Genomic DNA, 12,357 nt, shown 5'->3' on the forward strand with positions numbered 1-12,357 from the left:
AAACCCGTCCTGGTCCTGGTCCTGGTCCGGGCCTCGTCTCTTCCCTCTTCGTCCTGCTGCCGGTGGAGGAAGAGGAGGAGGAGGAGATGATGATGATGATGATGATGAGTCTCTTCAGCTTCTCTCTCTGAGTCTCTTCAGGTGGAAACAAAGTCAGTTTCTGTTTTCTCCTCTCTGTGCTTCTTTCATCCTCCTCTTCTCTTCTCTTCTCCTCTTCTCTTCTCTTCTCTTCTTCTTTACTCACTCCTCTCTCCTTCTCTCTCTCCGTCAGTACTGAAGTTGCTTTGGCTCAGATTCCTAGATAACTGCAGCACTCTTTGCTGTCTGACACGCACTAATGCACCCACCCCCTGATGCACGCACACACACACACACACACACACACACACACAATCTGTCCATCTCTTTAACTCATCTCATTCTCTCTCTCTCTCTCTCTCCCACACAGCCACACACAGAGCTGCATGTTGACACACACACACGACCTCACTGCATCCTGTAATATCATGCACACACTCTTTTTTTCCTGAGCATGTGATGATGGTGGTGGTGTTTGTGCAGACGAAGCTGCAGCAGATGCTTCAGGTATGTGGCAGCAGCAGCAGCAGCAGCGGTGGCGGCGCCTCGTGTCCTTTGTGCGTCCGTGTTTGTGTTGACAAACTGAGTTTCCCCCCGAAAAGGAGGTTGTAAAAGACTCAGCGTCAATAGGTGAGAGAGAGAAGGAATTCCTCCATAAACAGCAGAGAGCAGAGACACACTCCCTGTAACCAGGAGGACAAACACACATGTGCACACACACACACACACACACACACACACACACACACTTGGATCAGTCAATCTGTAGTTATAGTCTTTGTATGTATACATCTCATGTATCACTCCTATAAACCTCTGATACATTTTTATATGTGCAATAATCTCCACCCTGCTGCTACAGTGTCCTTAAAGGGGTAGTTCAACATTTTGTCAAATTGTGCCCATTGCCATAATCCCTATAGTCATACGGAATGTGCAGGTCACAACTTGTCCACCAGAGCGTTGTGGAGTTGTTGGATTGTGTATTTGATGAGTTTGATGAGGGAAACCAAGAAATCCCATAATGAGCCTCCGTAGCTCTGAGCAGCTCACGGCTCTGCTCCGCCGTTCTAAAAACAGCTTGCACCGACAATTAAAGGTAACGAACCTACTGCTATGACTATAGGGATTATGGCAATGGGCCAATTTGACAAAATGTGAAGTCGAGCAACGACATTTTGTTGCCAAAAATCACTGTTGTGTTTCTTGTGCAACAACAATAAAGAAAGTCCGAGTCAGAAGCAACAGCTTCATCCTGCAGCTCAGCAGCTCTGTAAAGATCTGAGATGAAGAGGATGTGACATCATAATCCTCCTAACTCACCTGACATGATGACACCATAGTTTTTATCTGCAGCTCTTCACACTGACATTTCTGCAAGAAGGTAAAATAAATGTTTAAGTTATATAACGTCACATAAACACGTCACACTGCAGCCGTATCACACACCTGTCTATTTAAACGTCTTATTTTGAAAAAGGCAAAACACACACAATCCTCTCTGAATGTTTCAGAATTGTATTTACTATGTGTGTGTGTGTGTGTGTGTGTGTGTGTGTGTGTGTGTGTCGGTGTGTTAATTAATTGTCAGAGCTTTTCCTGGTATTTTCTGTGGATTATAATGATGAGCTGTTTGTGGATCCTTTCATGTGTGTGTGTGTGTGTGTGTGTGTGTCAGTAGGTATTATCAGATGAGATAATCCTCTGATTTGATAAACAGACTCAGCGTTTTCACCATCGTCACCTCAGACTGAGCAGCAAAACTGATGGGATGCATTATCAGCACACACACACACACACACACACACACACACACACACACACACACACACACACAGGCAGGATAAAGAAGATCACTCATCCATCTCTGACCTGTGGAAACACGGCTGCAGGCTGAAGATGAAACGACAGCGTCCTCTAGTGGCCGAACGTCAGAGCAGAGACTCTACATCCAAACACTGAAGGCATCAGTCTCCTGTTGTTACTGTATGTTGATGATACAAGGATGAAACATATCAGTAATGAGTGGGAGGAGAAGGAATACAGTTCAGATTTACAATACAAACTCTCTAGCATTTATTTATAGATTTATTTATTTATTACCCTAACCCTTATTTTAGGGGAGTTAGTCTGAGTGATGGATGTGATGCAGATCGCCACAGACACAACACACACACACTACACAGCAACTACAGCCTACTACCATCAGCACGCAGATACAGGTCACTCCCACTCCGGACAAAGAGAGCTTCATCCAGTTTCATCCCCACTTCAACCCGACTTCTAAACACTTAACTCCCACCAGAACTTTTTCCTTTTTAATTAACCTGTTTTTAACTCATTTTTATACTTGTATGTGTCCTTTGTTTTTTAACCTTTGCTGCGAGTACTTGTACTATGTGTGGTTGTAGGAATGTGTATTATTATTGTGTTGGGTATGGCTGTGTTATGTATGGGTGGATTGTTGTTTTTGCACCTGCACTTTTGATGTCCTTCCGCAACGAAGTTCCTAACGGAATAATAAAGTACTTTTGAGTTTGAGTTTGAGTTGAGTTTGAGTTGATCCTACAGTGAAGTTATAGTGCGTATGAAGTAGAATTATGTCACATCTGCCTCATTTAAGGTGAATTATGATGTGTTAATGATGTGTGTTATTATTATTTTGGGAGTCAGTGGTGAGATTGTCCAGTAGAAACTTGAACTGGTGACGTTTCAGAACCTGGTTGAACTGTGTCAGATCATTTTCCAGTCCCTCCAAAATAAAACAGTTGTTTTGTTATTATTATAGCCTATCGCTATGAAATAATCATGTAACATTAGAGACAGAGTTGTTTAGAGAGGCACATGCAGCCGGAACTACATTCCAGACACGGCTGCTGGGCGGAGGGATTTCAAAAGAGAAAGTAGTTCAGAGTATTTGCTTCATGTGTCGTAATGTTACATAATTATCTCATAGCGTGGTCCACCAGAGCGTTGTGGAGTTGTTGGATTGTGTATTTGATTAGTTTGATGAGGGACACAAGGGGACCTGTACCGTTCACCTCCATTGTGTTCACTGAGCAGCTCACGTCTCTGCCCCGCCCATCTCAAAACAACATGCACCGATAGCCTAATTAAAGGTGATGAACCTACTGCTATGACTATAGGGGTTATGGTGAGAGGAGGATCTGACTAAATGTTGGAGTATCCCTTTAAACTTTAATAAAGACGTAACAAGTTGGCCTTAAATTTCTTTTAAACCTTGTGATAATCATAACAGAAATGATTAGTTTGAGGAAAATTTTAAGGCGTAGACGTTGATTTTTACATGTCTTGTTACAGATTTTAAAGTTTGTTGTAAAAAAACAAACATTCAGGCTCATTTAAACCATGAATTAGGAAATCACCTGAGTTTAATTAATTTTATTAGTTTTTCATTTGGTTTACAACAATTATTGTTGGAGTTTTTAGAAATTGGGTAAAACTTTGAAAAAAACTCCATAGATTCTTTGTTCATAAACTCCAGTTTTTAAACCTTTCACTGTCTGAGACTGGAGTTTATGATTAGGCGGCCTATTATTATGATTATGGTGTTAGGATGATTTGACTAAATGTTGAACTATCCCTTTAAAGGACAAACTAATTATTCAGAAGTTTCAGCTTCATGTTTTGAAATATATTTTTTTCATTTTTAGAATAGACCCACCTGGCTGTGTTTCAAAACAGGTGAATGTGAAGACTCAACCAGCTGATCCTGGACCAGAGGCGTCAGAGGTGGGGCTGTCCTGACGTCATTAATTAGCTGCGTGTGACGTAGCACGCAGACGTTGTTTTGGAGGAGGAAGTGAAAGGGGAAGAGAGAAGCAGCAGTAGCAGAAGCAGCAGAAACAGCAGCAGGTAGTTAGTGAGTTAGCTGAGCTGAGCTCCAAGCCTCCGGACTAAAGTGACACATCCACATCCACGCAGCCCCGCTGAGGAGCATCCGGCCCCGGCAGGAGGACACCACCACCCGGGCTGCTCGTTGACTGTTCACACCGAAAAGACGCGACTCGGGTTCATTTTCTACGGGGATTTTAGCGCAGCGAGCTAACGAAGCTAACGGAGCTAACGAAGCTAAGTAACGTCATAACGGCTGTTAGCTCCCGACGCTAACGGCTCAGAAACCACCAGAACCACAAGGTCCAGGAGGTCCAAGAGGAGGAGAACCGGCTCACAGTGAGTACCCGACCCGACCGACACCGGGACCAGGTGGAGGTGTGTGTGTGTCCGTGTGTGTGTCCGTGTGTGTGTCTGTGTGTGTGTCTGTGTGTGTGTCTGGTCAGTGTCTGTTTGTGTGTCTGCTCACCGTTAATGCTAATGCTAATGCTAACGCTGCGGCGGCGGCGGCGGCTAGCGGCTAACGTTAACGGAGGAGAAGGAGGAAAAAGAAGGAGGAGGAGGGGAGAAAGGGAGAGGGAGGTGGAGAAGGAGTAAGAGGAGGAGGAGGATAAGAAGGAGCAAGAGGAAGGAAGAGGAGGGGGAGAAGAAAGAAGAGGAGGATCAAGAAGAGGAGGAGAAGGAGGAGGTGGTGCAGTGTTTTTGGAGCTGGTTGGTAAAAACAAGTCCGGCCTTTGGCTCCTCTGGCTCTGGAGGAGGAGGAGGAGGAGGAGGAGCAGAGAGGAAGAGGAGGAGGAGGAGGAGCAGAGAGGAAGAGGAGAATTTAGTTTTTACTTCACCTCCAAACTACCAGTTTTTTTTTACATTAGTCACCTGTCACTGTTTTTTGACACATCTGACCTGGTGTCAGCAGGAGCTATAACCCTGTATGTGTGTGTGTCTGTGTGTCTGTGTGTTGTGTTGTGTTGTTGCCAGGCAGACTGGGCCTGTGTTATGTTTTATGTTGTGTTGTACTGTATTTTCTGTGTGTCAGACGGTTTTTGTTTCGCTGTGACTCATCGGTCACGCAGGTACATGTCGTTCACTGTCTGTTTGATCAAAGGTTCTGGATGTAATCATGTGGTGGTTGTGTGTCCTCACAACGCCCTGTTGTTGCTACACCAGCAGGTTTGATTCAGGATTTAAAGTCCTGGAAATGTTGTTGTCTGACAGCGACATAAACTTTTAATATCATATTTTTTCTTGTTTGGTTTTAAAGCCTCACTTCAGAGTTTAAGGCGAGACCGAGACACTACAGACAAAACACATTGTCTCTTCATACTCGCACCGATCAGTTTTGAGATTTTGGGCTATTTTGCTTCCTTTACACGTCTTCTTTCAGACTAGAGGAAATAAATGGTAGAAAATCCACATTAAGGTTTTTATTTTACTTCATTTTGTCTCTTTCGTCTGTAGATTTCTCCTAATTCACCAGGAGTTAGTCTGACCCATGTCATGGCAGGTATCATTGTAAAGCTCTCTCTCTCCTGAACAATGTTGTTGGCTCCAAAAATAGCACGCAATCGTAAAAATATGATTGACATTAACAATCTATGGAATTTTACAGTCCAAGTCTTTAAAGGCCGTTTTCTCAGAAAGAGTTTTTCAGACTCAGAGCTAGAAATCTCCACTTCAGCAGCACTTACAGACACCAAACCTTCCAGTTTTATTCCTGTCTATATTCTGAAGGTTTTTACACACCAACATGGAGAAAATTATGCAAACGGTATGCAAATTAGTGCATATTTCCTTAGCTATTGCCTCATTTACATATTTAAACATAACATTTGACAAAACTTGTACTACAAAAAATATTTGTCTGAATGTAAGTGATGAACTTGAGAGGTTTCATGGTGATATCTGTTTAGTTAGTTTAAATTTTCACCCTGTTGACCTCACGTTAAACTCTGACCTGTGTCGTCCTCGCACTGTGATTGTGTCTTTAATGATTAACGCTGTCGCTGTTCGACATCAGCTGATCTCAGGTTACTTGTTGTTTCCCCCTGTAGTTTGGATCGGCTGTAATTTGAGTTTTACTGGTGGTGTGTGTGTGTGTTGTTGAACTCTTTAAATACAGACAGACACACATTCACATGGTCAACATGCCTGATTTTATTCCCTCTACAGTTTAACCCTGTAGTGTCTCAACTTCTGTTGAGTTTGTCCTCAACATGGTGATATTTATTTATATCCATTGTTATATATATATATATATATATAACAAATATAAGCATTTGTTTTTAAACCCGATCCCGTCCTGGAATACCATATTATAAGTGATTAAAAAGTAGTGAAGTGTCTGATTAGAGAGGAAAAACCCTCCTGATTTTATTTAGCTGCACATTATATTATTACACAAACAGGAAATTGTAGTGAGCTCTAATGTGTTGTTATTTAAAGCTATTGAATTAACTAAATTGGCTCTTATTGATATCACAGCATCTGTTTATCAGGTTTAACAGGAAACATGGACGATGCAGCGTTGAGAAACATCTGAACTCAGCTTTCCACATCTATATTTAGTTCAACCCAAGTTAGTGTGTGTCTGCGAGCATCAGAAAACAACAACAACAACAACAACAACATGACAGACAGAAGACACATATTCTACAGCTTCAGCAGCCAAAAGTAGTTTTTAATAACCCGTCTTCTCTGCAGCAGAGCTTTAAAACACCAGATTTAGTTTAATATTCTCCTGCTCCGTGGTGCTGGTTGTGGTGTGTAGTAATGACTTGCACAATAATTTTGTGTTGCTGTTGTTGCAGACTGCATAACATTGTGCAAACCTCCCACAGCACATCAGCAACTTTACCCCAGCAGCAGCGACCTTTTAGTATTTCTGAGGGAAAAGTCAAACAACAAATAGTTTGACAGAGATTCACAGTTTCAACACAACACAACACTGATTTATATCGTCTAAGACGGAGCTGCTGCTCTAGTCACAGGTTTCCTCTGACCTGCAGATGTCGTACAGGTTTTACAAACCTGGTAGTTAGTGTTCATGTTTTAATAAACTAGAATTAAGTTTAATTTAGTTAAGTCTGGTTTGGTTTGTTTCATCCACCTGCCTTCAGCCTGAGCCTCCTGTCAGGAGTCGGTGACTAAACTTCACACTGAAACCAGAGTCCTGCATCGGGTCGGGTCCCACACAAAAACGGTGTTCAACAGGTGAATCAACTGCCTTGTGAAAATTCACGGGTCGGGCACGGGCGGAGCTCAAATGAACGCGGGTGGGTACGCGGGTGAATGTGTGTAGGCCTCCAGAGAAAAACTCACGCGCATCTGCACGAACCAGCGTAGCAAATCATTTTTTATCACACACGGCAACAATAGAGCAGCATCTTGATGTAAATAAACAATCTTTGGCCGCTCATGTGGCTTTCCCTGGAGTTTAGCCTGTCATCATGGCTTGACTGCTCAGCTTCTGGGTAAAAGCTACAAACACACCGATGGGATCAGTGTAAAGGCTGAAGTGTCCTGCTTTCATTAAAAAACGGAACGGAGAATTACGTCGCTATCATTCTCCGTTCCGGAAATAGCTGCGAAAGAGTACGGCTTTTTTTCCCCCTCTCTTTTTTTTTCTTTTTTCTAAAGAGTACGGATACCCCCGTTATCGCCGGTGATGATTAAAAACCTACGGGTGGGGTGGGCGCGGGTTTCCAAAATTGGACCCGTGCAGGACTCTGACTGAAACCGCTGGGAACGTTGTGGCGGCTGGAAGTCATTCATTTTCAATGGACACTGGCGGGAGCGGTGGCGGGAGCGGTGGCAACAGCGATGCGAGCGTCCAGAGCGTCAAATTTAAGTTGAGAGAAGCTCAATTTTATGTAAAGAGGAGCGACAACGCCGAAGCAGCAGCCAGTTGCAGACCGGGATTCTCACAGCGGGAGAGATTGAGAGCGCCTGAATGGACACATCTGCAGCGCTGCTTGAAAGTGATTGGCTGTCGTTCATCCGTGTGTTTCACAGTGTGATGGTCACTGGAGGACTGTGTGTGTGTGACAGAACATAAGAGCTCTTCAGCAGCTCCCGATGGGAACTCAAGACTTTGTGTTTTTATAAGCTCGGTTCTAAGAGTTGAACTCAAACCTCCTTCTCCACCAAAACTGGTTCCAGAGCTGGTGGATTTATACTTTTAAAAACGGAAGGCGCATCGATGGTAAAGGAGAGATGCATGAAAGTCCTCATTCACCAAATTTGTGTCTCAGAGGGCAGGATTCAGTCACTTGGTGGTAACGTGATCTCCCATGAGCAGTCTGAGAGGCAATCGTAACACAACATCGTCCCTCATGGAGGAAAATATGACCCATTACTTTCAATGTAGACGGGCTCACAACTAGGGATGGGCAAAAATATTGATACTTTATATTGCGATACAATATCGATATTCAATATTTATATATATATATATATATATATATATATATATATATATATATATATATTATTATTATTATTATTATTATTATTTTTTTTTTTTTTTTTTTTTTTATTTCAAATAATAAATCATGTTTCAGACGTAAATCCAGTACGACTTCCGCACCTCTGCTCCGCGAGGTGTCACTGCACTGCTACCTCAGACAGTGTGTTGTACATGCAAATATGTTGTTGTAACTTGCACTTGTATAAAATGGCATGGATAATTTGAATTACATTGTTTTGACTCAGTTTGTCCCATAAATTATCACTATCATCTGATGTACATACAACTCGGATTTTAAGATGCATAATGCCTTTTACATTTTTCAGTGAACTATGTAGAATATCGCAATATATCGCAAAATTTGGATATCGCAATATCGTATCGTATCGTGACTCAAGTATCGTGATGCGTATCGTATCGTGAGGTCCTTGGCAATACCCTCCCCTACTCACAACCCAATGCCGACACCGTAGCGGCGTGCGTTCGGTGCGACGCGCTTGCTTTTTTTGTGCATGTCATGCTTATTGTGTCCCGGTTTCCCCTCGGTCTGGGTCTCTCCTACTGGTTCCTACAGAGCTCTGCCCCGTCTGAAAGGTGAAGGAAGCCCAAACATGTACAGTATGTGGAAAGACGTCACCTCCGAGATGCAGAATGTGTGTTATAGAAGAGAAACACACCTCTGGATTGCAACGCAGGCTTGTAAAGACAAGTTCAAGTTCAAGACAAGAGCAGCACTTGTAAAAGCAAACTGGTTCTTTGGAGGCAGCGAGCTGGAACCAGTGAAGCTCTGGCTCTACAACCAGGATGTTCTTGGTAGGAAAGTGGTTATCAGTGACTTGAATCCAAAAATAGAAAGTGCAGGTGATGTTAATGTGATTGTGTCACAGTAAAACAACATGTGTGTTGGTGGGTTACATGCTTGTCATGTCTCGTGATTTTCTGGTAAACTGTTGTCGAACTGGTTATTGTGCTTCAACAACAACAACAGGTGGAAGTCGTCATGTCAGTTACAGAGTCAAAAAGGATGATGATGCTGCAGGAAACGTCACAGTCACAGTCACACATACAGCTGCTGTTAAATGATCATTTTTTTCCACTATTTTCTGGCTGAACTTTATCATGAGGAGGATTTTTAAAGCTGAAAATACCAATGTCACGATTATAGATTTTCTCTGTACGATTATCGTCAGAGAAATAATCACGATTATTATGCATTAATTAAATTCACAACACTATGAATGTATAAAACCAAATATAGTCCTACTATTAGGCCACTAATTTGACATCAAATATTTTAAGTAGCCTATCTATTAATATAGGATGGGAAATGTAAAAAATATTTAAGTTATTGTCATCTATACCAAATGTTTTAGTTTGGTTTTTTTTCTTATAAATGACACACTAACATTTAAATTTCTACCAAAAAAGTGTTACGTAATTTAACCCGGTTACTGTGCATTTACCTTTACTCTGGCGTGCACGTAGACGTATTTCCTCCTTTAGCTGCTGCTTTTCTGCGGCAGGTTTCACAGTCTGGTAACACAGGGGTTCTCAACTAGTCTCACTCTGGGATCCACATTCTCCCATGGTCATTAAGTCGCGACCCACTTTTATAGAATTCAAACCAAGAATTTTTTTTTAAAGTCTTTAAAAACTCATTTTGCTCTTTATTGAGCAAAGTGCATTTCAGAGCACGTGGATGAAACTGAGGAGTTACCATGACAACTGCATGTACGGAAGTGAATAAAAAAATATCAAACTGCACAAAATGGAGACCAACAAAATTATATATTTGACTTCTAATGCATCTCTGCATTCAGAGCATGTTCACAAAAGAGAATAAATATCAAATTGCACAAAATAAAGACCCACAAAACAAAACAAGATTCACTGCATTCAGGCCACATTAATAAGAAACTGATATCTTTGCATTCAGAGCAAATGGAGCAAATAATAAGAAAGTGAGGAGGAGCATTACAACTGCATGTGTTCACGTGCCTCGTGTACCTTTCAAAATAAGTTATTTTTCAAAATAAAAGACATGTCCAACATCAGATGTGCATTAAATATTATTTACTTTTTTGACCAGCTGTCCGCGACCCATCCAGAACGGGTCCGCGACCCACTTTTGGGTCCCGACCCACCAGTTGAGAACCACTGTGGTAACACACAGTTGTTGTGTAACTTTTGTTTTCGTTCTGCCGATACGGGTCCGACATAATCTTTTTTGGAAAGTGACGGTATTTATTTAGTCTTTACGATTAATTAACCGTGGCGTTTAACACCGCAGTTAATTGTGAAAACTAGTAATCGTGACATCTCTAGCTGTAAATAAGTGTTTTGTATCAAACCGTAAATTAAATTTCAGTGTGTTTTCTTGGCTGTGAGGAAACGCTGCATCTTATTCCCATCAGCCACCTGCTGCTGCTGCTGCTGCTGCTGCTGCAGCCGCCGCTGCCGCCGCTGCCGCCGCTGCCGCCGCTGCCGCCGCAGCCGCCGCTGCTGCTGCCGCCGCTGCTGCTGCCGCCGCTGCTGCTGCCGCTGCTGCTGCTGCTGCTGCAGCCGCCGCTGCTGCCGCTGCTGCTGCTGCTGCTGCTGCTGCTGCTGCTGCTGCTGCTGCTGCTGCCACTCAGACACAATAGGTTTGTCTGAGGATTTCTCCCAGTCAATAGAAATGTGCCGGAGTGTTTCCTTGGCTCAGATAAGACAACTGTGTGACAGCAGATAAAGCAGCTTCTTGTGAAACCAGGGTTTATTTTCAGTCTCGGCGGTCTATTTGTGTGTGGATAAGGTTTATAGATAATCCTTCAAGACTGGAACACTTCTGTTTTTCCCTTTCCTGCCTTGAAAGAAACGTCACCACATTTTTTCATCTTCCATGATGAAATCTTGAAAAGCGGGAAGGAAGGAAGACGTCTGAAGGAGAAGGAGAAGGAGAAATGAATCATAAGAGGAGCGACTGAGGAGCGATCAGCTCAGTACTTTTCAGTAAATCCTGTGATTTATCTCGCCGTTGTTCAGATCTCAGTGTCACATCGTGGAGGAACTTGATTTTAACGTCAAGGAAACGTCTATTCCCTCTTTTTGCAACTTCTTGGAGTTTCTGTTTCTCATATTGCACCGTCAACTTCCTTCATGTGATGTGGAAACGTGGTCGAATAAAACGAAGAGTCTCTCGGCTTCGGTTTCAATCTCTCAACACAAACCGCACTCGGTCAGACGGGACGGCTCACCATCCACGCACCAGGAAACGACTCACATCTTACATATTAGTTTGTTTTTTTTTAAGCCAATAAAAAAAGGAAATGATGCACTTCCTGCTGCAGCCTGAACATTCAGAGTTTCATGATGAAGAAACTTCAGCAGTCGTTGAAAATAAAGTCAGAAAACACACGGACGACAGAGTTTTTAATGATCATGTTCACGTTAGTTCAGTTTCTGGTGTTTATTGATTAATAAGTGCAATATTCTGTGAAAATGACCCTGTATCTTTTTTCCTTTTCACTGATTGTGTCTGTAGGTTTAGGTCCTTATTCACAATTTTTCACACTTGTGTGGTGTTAGTAGTACTCATAATTTAAATCTATTTATTATGTTTTTATGGTAACACTTTATAATAAGAACGCACTATTAAGCATTAGTTAAGCATTAATAAATACTGAATTAATTTATAACACATGAATACTCATTAGTATGTAGTTTATAAACACAGTTCACTCATCATTGATAAGCACTAACTGTGTTTATGAACTATATACTAATGAGTATTCATGTTATAAATGAAGAATTCAGTATTTATTAATGCTTAATAGTGTTTACTTATTATAAAGTGTTACTGTTTTTATTTATTTATATTTTATTATATACTTTTCTCTTCTTAGATGGTGTTTTATGCACTTTTTTATTATCGACTACATACCTTTCTGTGTCTTTTAACGTATTACTGACTCCAAGAGAAGAGA

The 12,357-nt window shown here is 41.9% G+C and overlaps 1 protein-coding gene across 1 annotated transcript in view; it reads right to left on the reverse strand.

The window, feature by feature from the left end:
• Positions 1-15: 15 nt before the first annotated feature.
• LOC146986858 (urocanate hydratase-like) overlaps positions 16-12,357 on the reverse strand; it is a 78,755-nt gene continuing 66,413 nt past the window's right edge. The window contains exon 5 of the mRNA XM_085777833.1: positions 16-32. The gene's annotated coding sequence lies outside the window, so the exon portion shown is untranslated. The remainder of the gene's footprint in view (positions 33-12,357) is intronic.

This window comes from Trachurus japonicus, chromosome 5 (genome assembly GCF_045865225.1).
Source record: "Trachurus japonicus isolate A0001 chromosome 5, Traja_1.0".
In the NCBI taxonomy this organism is placed as follows: Eukaryota; Metazoa; Chordata; class Actinopteri; order Carangiformes; family Carangidae; genus Trachurus; species Trachurus japonicus.